Consider the following 13,382-nt stretch of genomic DNA (forward strand, 5'->3'; position numbering starts at 1 on the left):
CAGCTAACTGTAAGGACTTTGTAACGCTTTGTGGACTGTGTACGTATTTATGCCACTATGTTTGACTGAACTTGCTCCTGAGTTAACACAGAAGCATCTTGTGATGCCATGCCTTTTATATCATCATAAACGTGTAAAGTGACTTATTACTGGAAGTTATGTACACTTGTTTCCATGTATATACTGTTACTTGCATTTCAGTGTGTGTACTACATCAGTATCACGTTGTACCTCTTCACTGACATTTTGTACGCATTATCACCGATCCCAGGTGTTCGTAACCACATATTTGTACCATGCTTTTGTGATTGCTTCTTTTGGAGGATTTTTTCGTGCTTCCTACTATTGTATCAGCACAAACAACACTGAATAATTATTGTTTAAAGGTACACGTGTGTGGGCCATATGTGTGGGCGTGTTTGTATTTGCACACTATTACACCATGTTGAGGAGCCCTCCCGGTTAAAGGTGAACATTTTAAATGGCAATCTGCCATCTCGTGCATATCCGAAGTAGCACCTATTAGTCACTAAGAGGCCCCAGTAGAGGTATACCTTGATTTAACCTTGCTTGAATTATTATGTATAATTTTTTGTAAGTGACTTTGGACATTGTTTCTTATTATTGCCAAAAATGCTAATTTGCAATATTTATGAGCAGAGCGCTCCTATATTTAAGTTTTAATAATTTGGGTTTCTTGAAAATAATCTTTAATTGGCCGATGAAGTTTTGCAGTGTATGTTAATTTCTATCAATCTTGATTGCTGTTTGTTCTTCGGTATATGTTGGCAGCTTTGTATCGGCAGCGGTTGGCGCACTGCTGTTCAGCTGATAAGGTGCGGGAAAACGTTTTCCTTCCGCTTCGGCGGCTTTCGCGTCATCGCACGAGGCCTATGTTTTGGTGGGTCACATGCGTTTCTGCAGATCTCCAGTTCCAGCCTCAATTTCAGTACTTTGACATTCTTTTCATATTGTGACGCCGCGGGGATGTCATTGGACTGGTAAAAAGGCATTATTTTATTTGCCATGACAATTTTCACGTACTAATGGCCATGAATGTCAATCAAATTGTGAATTTGATAAATGTACTCAACCTCCATAGTGTTCTTTGTAAGTCATTTGCTGAAACCACGGATCTTGGTCAGAGAGGTTAGCTACACTTTTCCAGAGTAGCAGTTAGCGTGTGTTATACAGTCTGGCAATGTACTTGGTTTGAAAAGGTTGGACAGTGTCTGGAGTGCAGTGGTGGCTGCTGTATTTAGAAAGGATTTTTGAATAATGTTTCTGACGAAAAATTCTGAGTGGGATTATATTAAGGGAGGTATTATATAAAGCAGCTTGTAGGATGTGGAGATCTATGCATTTCAATGTCTTTTATTTAACGTTTGTTGAAATTATGTTCAAGACCTGTTGGAAGTAGCCCAATAGAGGGCCGCTGCAGGTTCATTTAATGAATTAACTGTTTGCAATCGGGTCACCATTGTATGCATAGTTGACATGTTGTAATTTTATGTGTAATGCAAAAGTCCTTACATATTGCGATTTTAGCTATTTATATGTATATGGCAAGTATCTCGGTAACAGATTTAAAACTTTACCAGCTTACGTATTGTTCCATAAAATTTCAAACTGCCGGATGTTTGCAACTTCCTGCCGCAATATCTCGGCGCAGAGTCTTCTGGCCATCTTCAGGTGATACTGGCGGAAACTACCTGAGCTCTAGTATTTAAAGCCCCTCCGGCACATGCGTGGTGGATTCACTTGGCTTTGCGCGCGCCCTCGGTGGTGAAAATTCGCCGCATCGATATCAATTCGATTGTCTTCCTGCGGTTCCATCATAGACCTACGTAGGCTACGGAAGACGCGAAGTTTTTCGACGATTGGATTCCATGCCGAATTCAATTGGCAACCGCCGTCACGATTAATAAGAGATTCATTGTCAGACAGCCGTACTTCCACTGATTCATTACTAATAGAACTCCAAAAGTTAGACGTATGGGCCACAATTTTTTTCTCATTCTAATTCATGGCATGACCAGGGGAAATACAGTGTTCGGCGATGGTAGACTTACAAGGCTGAAGGAGGCGAGTATGCGGCTGATGTTCTACAATCCGATCCTGCACAGTATGCGTCGTTTGCCCTATATACGATTTGCCGCATTCACACGGCTATAGGTCGTATTTGGCAGATCCCAACAGCGACGAAATTTTTGCAGAAGGGCGAAAGGTTGCTTTTACTTTACATTTTCTTAGTATTCTGCCAATTCGCGCTGAGATATTACCAATATATGGTAAATAGGCACTCGTTTTAATGGCCTCTTCCTCTTCTTTGTACCGTCGTTTACAGGTCTGCAGCACTCTCTCAAAGAGCTGGAACGAGTACCGGTACCCGTTCTTCAGAAATACAGTCTGCAGGTGCTCCAGTCCCGTTTGCAAAGTATCGGTGTCAGAGATAACGGGGGCTCGGTGAATCAATGTCTTCAAAACACCCATCGTTTGCGCCGGATGGTGTCAACTAGCGGCTTGCAGGTAAAGGTCTGTGTGAGTGGGCTTTCTATATACAGAATGACCAAGTATGCCATCGCTCTTACGTCATACCAATACATCTAAAAACGGCAGTTAACCCTCCTTCTCTAATTCCATAGTGAATTTTATATTTTTGTGTATGGAGTTCAGATGTTGTACAAACTCTCGCAGACGGTCTAAACCATGAGGCCAAACTATAAAAGTATCGGTTGGCGCCTCCATGCCGTGTTGTGTGCACCACGCCCAAATAGTGGATGGAATTGGAAGGAAAATCAGCACTGGCCGTATTTTGTTGTTTTATTGTCGGCAGAATCGATTTTCGGTCACTTAGTGACCATCCTCAGTGCTGTAATATAGAATTAAAATTGGTAGGCACTGGTATCAAGCTATAACAACACAACACGGCCAATGCTGATTTTCCTTCCAATTCTATAAAAGTATCACCAACATATCGCCAAAGTACTGTTGGATTAGAAGTGGCTGAGGCGAATGCTCGCTCCTCAAAATCTTCCATTAAAAGATTGGCCATCAGGGGGATAAAGGACTCCCCATGGCGACAGCGTCTGGTATCTCATAAAACTCGTTGTTAAATAAAAAATATGTATAGGAGAGGGTGTGCTCAAACAGTGCTGTAATAATGTTACTTAAAATCCGTCCTGATTGCAAAAAAATTTTTATTATTCATATGACCGGTTTCGGTTCATTCAGAACCATCTTCAGATCTGATGTTTCAGTTACAAGAGTAACCCGTCCAAATCCAGCAACTTTCACATGCTACGTTAGATCTGAAGATGGTTCTGAATGAACCGAAACCGGTCATATGAATAATAAAAAATTTTTTGCAATCAGGACGGATTTTAAGTAACATTATAAAATCAGTGATTGCTGATATCCCACAAGACATTATGTCTGTTTTTGCACAGTGCTGTAATGTCAGCTCCAAATCTTCTGTCAGTGATATGTAGGAAGTCCACAAGAGGTACATTTGTAAAAAGTAAAACTTCGTCAAAACTGACCAACAAGTCATAAATTTGCTGCTGGAATAACTTAAGTCTGCTGATAAATTCTTTATGTGATGTGGACACTTTCCTACCACTGGTCTGAGCAAAGATGCCAAATACTTTGCTAAGTCGTAAGTGGCTGCTCCAATATTATGTTATGTTATGTTATGTTATGTTATGTTAACTGGGGACCTTGAAACGACGGAGAGGCTCCGTCCCCGCCGCAGCCGCAGTGGTCTACAACCCCACGTCGACTACGGCAGTCCACTTCACCCCTCTGCCGCCCCACACCGAACCCAGGGTTATTGTGCGGTTCGGCCCCCGGTGGTCCCCCCAGGTAACGTCTCACACCAGACGAGTGTAACTACTATGGAGTAATGGTGGTAATGGTGTACGTGGAGAACTTGTTTGCGCAGCAATCGCCGACATAGCGTAGCTGAGATGGAAAAAGGAGAACCAGCCCGCATTCGCCAAGGCAGATGGAAAACCGCCTAAAAACCATCCACAGACTGCTCGGCTCACCGGACCTCGACACAAATCCGCCGGGCGGTTTCGTGCCGGGGACCGGCGCTCCTTCCCGCCCGGAGTTCCAATACTACTCACAACTGGACGTAATGACACGTTATCCTTGTGGACCTTCGGCAATCCATATAGCCTAGGTGCAACTGAAATATTTGGTTTTAGTTTCTTAATTGTAGAACAGCAGCGGCAAACTCGCCTCCTTTCTGCCATCGCCGAACACCGTATTTCCACTGGTCATGCCATGAATTAGAATGAGACAAAATTGTGGCCCATACTTCTAAATTTTGGAGTTCTATTATTAATGAATCCGCGGGAATACAGCTGTCTGACAACGAGTCTCTTATAAATCGTGATGGCGGTTACCAATTGAATTCGGCATGGAATCCAGTCGTCGAAAAACTTGGCGTCCTCCGTAGCCCAAGTAGGTCTGTGATGGAACCACAGGAAGACAATCGAATTGATATTGATGCGGCGAATTTTCACTACGGAGGGCGCGGACAACGCCAAGTGAATCCACCGCGCATGTGCCGAAGGGGCCTTAAATACCAGAGCTCAGAGAGTTTTCGCCAGTATCACCTGAAGATGGCCAGAAGACTCTGCGCCGAAATATTGCGGCAGGAAGTTGCAAACATCCGGCAGTTTGCCCGAAATTTTGTGGAACAATCTCACTAACTGCCAGTTGGCTTATCATATAATTGTTACTAAACAAAAATATTTCTTTGGGAGTGATAAAAGATGAATCTAGTTGGGCCATACTTCCAAGCGTTTCCCTTAAATTAATCCTGATCCTTGTCCTGGTCTTACGTCGGTTGTTGTTTTCCTTTTCTTGGCTTCGATTTTGGTGACTACAAATGTGGAGCAATATACTATGAAAATAAAATTGTGTTAATCTTCTAGGCGCTGCAAAAATATGATGAATTTATTTAGTATTTCAGCGTTTTTCATCTCTTTTCTTTGACACATTCCATTGACCACTTGCGAGCGATCTATCAGCAGAAAACCAATCAAAGGTAATGCCCGGTTATTCTTATGTCTTTCTAGTGATTTGAAACCACATTTACGATAACCATGACAGATCTACATTACTAAACACCTATAATGGTCAGCAGTCCCACTTGCAATTCGCCTATCTAGAACCTACTAGGGGCAAAAAATGTGGTTTTCAGTATTTCACGTAGTTATTGGCCAAATACATAAATTTCAAATACCGTCTTAATGTACTCTTTAAGAGGAATAAGATTTAACACTATAAGACAAATATTAAAGTTCGAAACTATAGATTATGTCTACAGGTAGTGCAACGCACGACACGCAAACCACGCACGCTATATTCATTCGCTATCTGATAGTGAGAGGAGTTAGCGACTTTCAAGAAACTTTATCCGTAATTTCAAATCAATTCGAATCTTTTTCACACTGACACAAATAACGAAAGGAAAACAAGTTATCGCTGCTAAATTTTCGCTCTTCATGCCGTATCTTTATCCATTATCGGAAAACGCCCAAAACACAAGATTTTTGAGTACCGAAAGCAAGCCGCAGATTCCATGACTATGCACAGAAAATAGCTGTAACTTGCACAATATATTCCTAAGATTTCGATCTCGATCAACCTTGAAAATTCTCTTGATATCCCTATTCGCTTCCGAGATACAAAACTTCAAAGCTACCCTACTTGCACACTATAACATGCATCTAAAACCCAGTGCCAGGTGTAAATGTAGTTTATAAAGTGACTAGCACAGAGGAATATGCTGTAGAGTCTCTCTGTTATCATCGGAAGACGTAAAATCCACTCTCAGATGTAAAATTAGTTTTGTTTTATGTAAAATTCACGAAAGCAAACTATAAAGGTTTTACTGACTCATAAAGTTCTTTTCACATGAGTGACATGCCCTGCGGCAGCAGGGAAAAGAAGGGAACCAGCGGAAAAATGCTCCTATCGCAGCAAAGGAAGAAAAAGGCGAATATTCTCCTGGTTATAAAAACTCTGACTGGAAAGTAGAGCACCAGCCGCCACAGTTTATCTTCCTCAGTATCTTTAAAAATGTTGACAAAAATTTTGGCGTGCAAATATATTAGCGATTATTATGCTGAGATAGGAGACAGTGTCAGTGGAAAAGATACGGGAAAGTAATAAATAGTGTGCGATAATACACAGTGTTAGCGGTATACAAAGATCAAATGAGACAATGGCAGTGTAAGAGAGAGTTGGCAGTGACAGAAGACTGCTAAGAAAAGGGCGAAGGAGACAGTGCCAGTGGGAGAGGAATAAAGAGGAGGAGAATGCAGAAGTTGGTGACTTGGCAGAATGGTAAGTGGAAGTCGATGGGTATGAGCAACTTATACGGACGAATTAATGGGCGTGAGCCACTTACAGTTAGGGGAGATTGTCGGAGTTCGATGTTAGTTCCACGTGAAGAAAAGTGCGAATATGTCCACATGCGAAAATTTTCTGTAAAATCTTTAAAAGTTCTGAGAAAGGTAGAATGAGGAAGCTGGTACTCCAATTTTCAGTCTATCTTTTATAAACAGGACCTTATTCGCCTTTTAGGAGTATTTTTTCTTGGTTTATTACTTGTTCACAACTAACACTATTCGCGAAAGATTTGGCCAACAGTATTGACATATGGATGTCAATGTACCTGAAGAACTGTATCATTTTTTAACACAAATTTCAGGATAGATTGCGTCATAAACATAGAGGTGCGTGAAACCTAGGCTTTCTTAAAACGGAGCACTTAACGACGTCCAAGAACTTATAAATATTATTTCAGACATTTTCTAAACTTTTTCATTGGTCTAGGAGTGAATAAACAGAAGCAAATAACATTAAGATAAGTAGGGTTTTGCATACTCGGTCATACAGGTTTCACATGTCTCATGTCAATTATTTAGTACATTAACTCATCTATAAAATAGTCAAACGTCTGAAGTTTTTTCATAGACGGGAATTGGATTTGTTAGGAATGAAGAGTAGGCTGAAGTTTAAGCGCAAAGTGGGATAGGGAAGTGGTAGGCTTGAAGTTCTGGGTCTATAGATACTACGATAAGGAATAGATAAGTAGGCATTCAATTGAAGTGGAATGGACATCCCTAAAAGAGCCGTCACAGAAACTGGAAAGAAAAACTTAGATACAAAGAAGGTAACTGTGAAGAAACCATGGGTAACAGAAGAAATACTTCAATTGACCGATGAAAGACGTATGTACAGAAACGTTAAGAGAAATTTAGGGATACAGAAATACAAGTCGCATAAGAATGGAACAAATAGGAAAATGCAGGGAAATAGTCTGCGTGAAAAATGTGAAGACATCGAAAAAGAAACGATTGTTGGAAGGACTGACTCAGTATGCAGAAAAGTTAAGATAACTTTCCGTGAAATTAAAAGCAAAGTCGATAACAGTAAGAATCCAATCGAAATCCCACTGTTAAATGCAGAAGATAGAGCAGACACGTGGAAAGAGTACATTGAAGGCCTGTATGAGGCGGGGAGACTTGTCTGATGATGTGATACGAGAAGAAAAAGCATTCGATATAGGAGAGATAAGGCACCCGGTATTAGAATCAGAAATGAAAAGAGCTTTGGAAGAATTAAGATTAAATAAAGTAGAAGGGATAGATAACATTTCATCAGAATTTCCAAAATCATTCGAAAAAATGGCAACGAAAAGACTACCCCGATTTTTGAGTGTAATGTTATTTTGTTGTGTTTAAAGTTGTTGTGGTGGTGTGAACGTGTTATTTTAAAACATATGAAAACATAGCAGCAAGAACAGCAGTACTATTTGAATTAAATACTCTGATAATTCTTATTTATGTGCTGCCGAGCCCGACTATAATGAATTATTTTGTCATACCTTATCACTATAAATATTGAAATGCTGTATCTCTAATTCAGTAAGTAACGTTAAAATGTATGCACCAAATAATTAATACAATACTGGCCTTTAAAATTGTTTCACCACAAAGATGACGTGCTACAGACGCGAAATTTAACCGACAGAAAGAAGATGGTGTGATAAGCAAATGATTAGCTCTTCAGGGCATTCATACAAGGTTGGCGCCGGTGGCGACACCTACAACGTGCTGACATGAGGAAAGCTTCCACCCGATTTCTCATACACAATCTGGTATGATTTTTTTTTTAATTATTTAATTGAAAGCTTTGTTGCTTTGGTAAAAATAAAATTGGTTCTTTTTGTCGTGACAGAATAAATTACTATTAATCACACCAGATTTGTCGGAGCACAGCAGCAACATGTGCAATTGATCCAGCTTTAAGAAATCCTATTACCTTTTAGCGGAAAATTCGTGCTGTACTCTCTGACGTTAGAAAAGTCGTGGTGTTGCGTTCGGAGCAGGAGGCGGCTGTCTTTTCTTATTCGCGATATCGAAAAATTACTAAAAAATGAACAGAATTTTTTTTTTTCCGGAGGAAGATCGCGCGGAGAAAACAGACAGAAGTTACATGAAAGAAACCTAAGGGACCAACTAATTGGATTTGTACGAACATATAAACGGAACTGAAAGAACTTGGAATAAATACTATAACGATGTCGTCACGACAGCCTCCTGTTCCGACAGAACACACGCTGGATCATAAGCTGCATAAATCTTTTAAACAGAAAAGATTATCACAAGTATAATTAATGAAAATAAGGTTGAGAGATTTTCTTTGAAATTAAATAAACTTCAAGGCTTCAAGTATTATATTATGAAACGGAAACTTACATTAACATGGCCACCCATTGTGGCGGTGGAGCGAATTTTCATGATACACATTCTCGCTTGTTTGTGGCTACATATATTTTTAATCACTTAAACTCTTAAAGTTACAATAAAATGATTATATCAGTAAGGAGCACAATACTTTTGCGTCCGACTCGCAACACATTCACAGAAGAACAACTAGAGGGCGGCGCGGCTCCCTGCAGAAGTAAAAATTGGCAATTGTTATTTTTTAAACATAAGTGCATCGTTTTTTTTTTTTTTACTGATCGATAGCAGCGTATAACAGTTTATAGCTATCGTGATATTCTGCGCTTTTCAGGAGCGCGGCAAAGATATCTGGTTACAACATTCATTGGTATATGTTAAAAGTTCGCACATACTGACGCGAATACAAAAAAAAACTTTTACATGTTAAAAATCGCAGTGATAAAGGCTGTAATGTCACAATGCCTCCCATGTGAGGCATGATGATTCCGGAAGGATCATCAGGACTCATATGTAGTTTCAAGACATTACTGTGTTTTATCATCTGTTTACTTTCGTTCTAACATAAAATTGGAATGAGTTTGTCATCTAGTTATTTTATGCTTCCAGTACAGTTATGAAAACAAATAGTCTTTCAGTGTCTTTCGTGCACTTTGGCACTTCTCTCAGTTCATTGTAAGGTGTCCTTGCACTGTTATCTTAATTGCTGTTACTGTGAAACAAAATATGACAAAAAACAATCTTAAGTCTAACACACACAAAGATTAAATGAATAATACTCTATATAGAAAACAAAACATGTCAGTAGACAAACATACACAGATACATTGAAATAATTACTTAAACAGTCCTCTAAAATTGTCTGTGACCTGTTTGGTCTCGTAATGTTTTTTATCCGTTTCATTAGATTCTTTTAGAATGTCGTTGTTAATCAGGACGTTGCACTTGACACTGCACTGTACACTTTTATTTGTCACGCGCTCACTTAACCGGAGTCTGGAACGTCTATTCTCGTTCGGTGAGCGGCGTCGTCCGAGAGGTCACGACCCTGGGTAGCGTCTTTCTTTGTGTTCGCTCATATTGCCTCTCTAGTGTCTCGCATCAAGCGTCAGGTCGTTTACATGCAAATAAACAGAAAGAAACCTGTGTTAGATTCGTGCTATAATCTAGACTTTCAGGTAAAAGTTTTATAGGATTCTGGACAGGATTGATAACCTCCCCTTCCAGTTAACGTTTCAGTGCTCAGTAATGCCTTGTCTTTATTTAACTATCTATCGCAAAATATCCGACGTGACTGATTAAATGGAAATTAATTTGAAGCTAAGACTTCTCTTTTTACAGAGTAAATAAAGTTCATAATTAAGTTTCACTGTGATAGCTTTAGCAATGTCTCTTGCGTAGTTGTGAGACGGAAAACATTCTAAGGTCAATGACACGCCTCCACAGCGCGCGCGTCGGTTGTGTTTCAAATGTTAATTGTTGAGTCCAACTGCAAGCAGCTCCGCGCTGTTGCCAGTTACTAGTCCAGTGCAACACGCGCTCGTGTATGCTCGTATGAAGTTTAACGTGTGTCACTCGCGCTCTGCTAAAATGAGAACACGCGGAAAACACACGTCTAGTGTCCTTTCTCCATCGTCGATCGGCGTATCGAAAACTTGGGTAGAAAATACCACCGTCTGTTTCGAGGATTTCACACGACAGTCCCTGCGACCTGCCATGCTGCTTACACACAGGTAAGTGAAGCCAACGTGTTACATATAGTTTGCAAAATGCTTTGCTGTGATCGCTGTCACTACCTGCACTTGCGTGTACACATGTCACTGCACACGTATTTTGTACACTTTACCACTCGCATTTTGTTCAGAACGTCTTAGAGTGTCTGCAAATTCACATCTCCCATCTCACATTGCGATTTCAAAGTTCACAGTTCAAGTTACTCACAGGTAAATACATTACAAGATTAAACAATGTCCATAAATTACATACATACATACATACATACATTTCTTAAGTTTGCTTACAGTCACAAAATTCTGTTAACCTTTTCAGTCACGCCACGCCGGATTAGCGTATTGAATACCACTACTTGTGCATCAAGGCACGATTATTTCGGTTATTCTCTCTCCCTTTTACAAAGGTGAAATTTTTCTTAAAACAAATCTTTTAAGCAGCTTGTTATTTCGTTTCTCTTCAAAATTTAGTGTCACTGTTTATGTAGAGCACAGATTGAACAAATTCTGTCTCTACTGGTCGAGCATACTTATGCATTTCTCTCCGGAAGATTCATGCTTCATAAAGTTACTGGCTGCAAGTACTACTCGCGGAATGTATTATAATCTCTCAACATTGCTACTCGCGATACGCGATTAGAACAAAACTTCCGCTAACGGATCTCTCCCACAAATTTCGTTTCCACTTCAACCGTCTAAAGAGCACTCAGATGAGCCCGTCAAATTCTAATCCTCACTTTTTTTTAATGGGATAGGATGGGGAAGTGGAAGAGGAGAGGATCAAATATGAACATAAATACACTATGTACATATACAAATTCTAGCACAACTACACTAGGATATTTTTGTGACCTTAGATGCATGACATGCGTCATGTGTGCCTTCAAGTGGCTATTCTTTAATCTAATATCAGATCTTAGTTTTATTATTATAATGTGAGTCATATCTGGTGACAGCTTTCTAGTTTCTCACGCTTCCTTCTGGGCGATTGTCTGGCTTGGCTGTGAAATAGCTAATTACTTTAGTGCATCTTACATGTTTAAAGAAGAAACGTTTACCATCAGGAATACTTCAGACTTGTCAGTACGACGTATATGTTTCCATGTAGTGGCACTCTACATGACCTAACAGCTGTTGTAAAACAGAATAAAGGAAATGCTTTGTTGCTTAGCTATTAAATCTTTATGAGGCTTGCTGATCGTAGATGATACTTTTAATCTGAGATTGAATCTCCTGAAAACTATCAAATACTACGTGATACTCTCTCTCTCTCTCTATTATTTACTGTTTTTGACAGTTCAAACACTTGGCTACACAAATCTGTTTAATTCTAAAGATCGCGCTAACAAAAGGTATAGTTCATGGCGGTGTTACAATAACGCACAGTTTACACGCAATAGGCTGTACTCTGTACACTTAAAGACTAACATTCCATCTTGAGGGCTGAAAAAGAAATTGCGTAACCTAATATTTTACATACATATATATTCATTGGAGTTGGAAGGTGGCAATCTGCTACTTCCTTCCGTATCTCCTTTCACCAATAACGGCATTCCTCAATGCCAACAGCCAACTTGGACTGCTTACACCTATGACTAACTTAAAACTAACTGAGAATCTGTCCTCTCAAATGGAATGTGCTTTCCTTTTCGTACGCCATAATAAATCAAATCTTCAATTACCTCCATAGTTTTTCGCCAAAGTGTGAGTACTCGTATTGGTGTGTTTGAATACTGAAGTGTTTCACAGGTTAAACCTTAGGCTAATGTTCCTTTGCTTGTTACTTTGCCTCGTTATACTTCTTGAGATCCTGGTGGTGATACAATCCTTTAATTCTGCCAGATGCTGGATCCGCTATTAGGTAACATCCTGTATGTGGTTTTCTAATTACTACAAATGGTCCGTCGTACAATAGCATCCATTTCCGATTTCTTTTCAACAACTTCGATGGCTTAAAATGTGTCCGTAAAAGCACCTTTTCATTAATATCATATGTAAGAGCCTTAGATACCTTCTTGTCGTAAGACTTCTAGCGTAGATTCGCCTGTACAGCTAAGGATACCAATGCTTGCCTAAGTTTTGCATCTAAATCTAATTCTGGTTCTACAATTTTAGGTATGGGATCTAACCATTCATTTCTTTCCCGATGACTCGTCATTAATTCCGCAGGTGTAAATCCAGTTGAGAAGTGTGGAAGATTGTTGACAATCTGCTCGAATGAAGATACAAAGTCAATCCAACGGGTTTGTCGATTAGGTATGTAGGTTCGAATGAATCTATTGAACTCTTTGAAAATACGTTCGGTGGGATTAGATTGCGGTCTGAAACGAGATATAAGTATTTGTTTTATGCCATGTCTGGCAAGAAAATTGCGCCATTGTCTGCCAGTGAAATTCGATGCATTATCTGATAGAATGGCCTCCGGCTTGCCAAATCGAGGAAAATAGTCTTGTTCGATTCGACGAATGATCGGTAGTGCACTGGATAATTTCACTGCATAAAGTCTCACATGTTTTGTGAAAAGATCCAACAATGCGACTAGGTATTTCACCCCTCCCCTCCCTTGCGGCAGGGGGCCGGCGAGATCAAGGGCCAGAACTTGATTTGGTCTCTCAGTAATAATTGGATTCAGAGGAATTAGGTTCGAATGGTTGAAGGGTTTTGCCTTCTGGCAGATAAGACATGTACTTAACAACTTGTGGATTCGATGGTGCAAGTTTGGTACATAGCAATACGCAGAAATCTTTCGTTTGCATTTTTCAGGTCCATAATGACCCCAGGAAAGATGTGTGTACCAGATAAGGTGTTCAACGTATGCGTGTGGTATACACACACACCATCTACCAGAGAGGAGAGAAGTTCGATGGAATAAAACATCGTTGTG

This window comes from Schistocerca cancellata, chromosome 1 (assembly GCF_023864275.1).
Source record: "Schistocerca cancellata isolate TAMUIC-IGC-003103 chromosome 1, iqSchCanc2.1, whole genome shotgun sequence".
In the NCBI taxonomy this organism is placed as follows: Eukaryota; Metazoa; Arthropoda; class Insecta; order Orthoptera; family Acrididae; genus Schistocerca; species Schistocerca cancellata.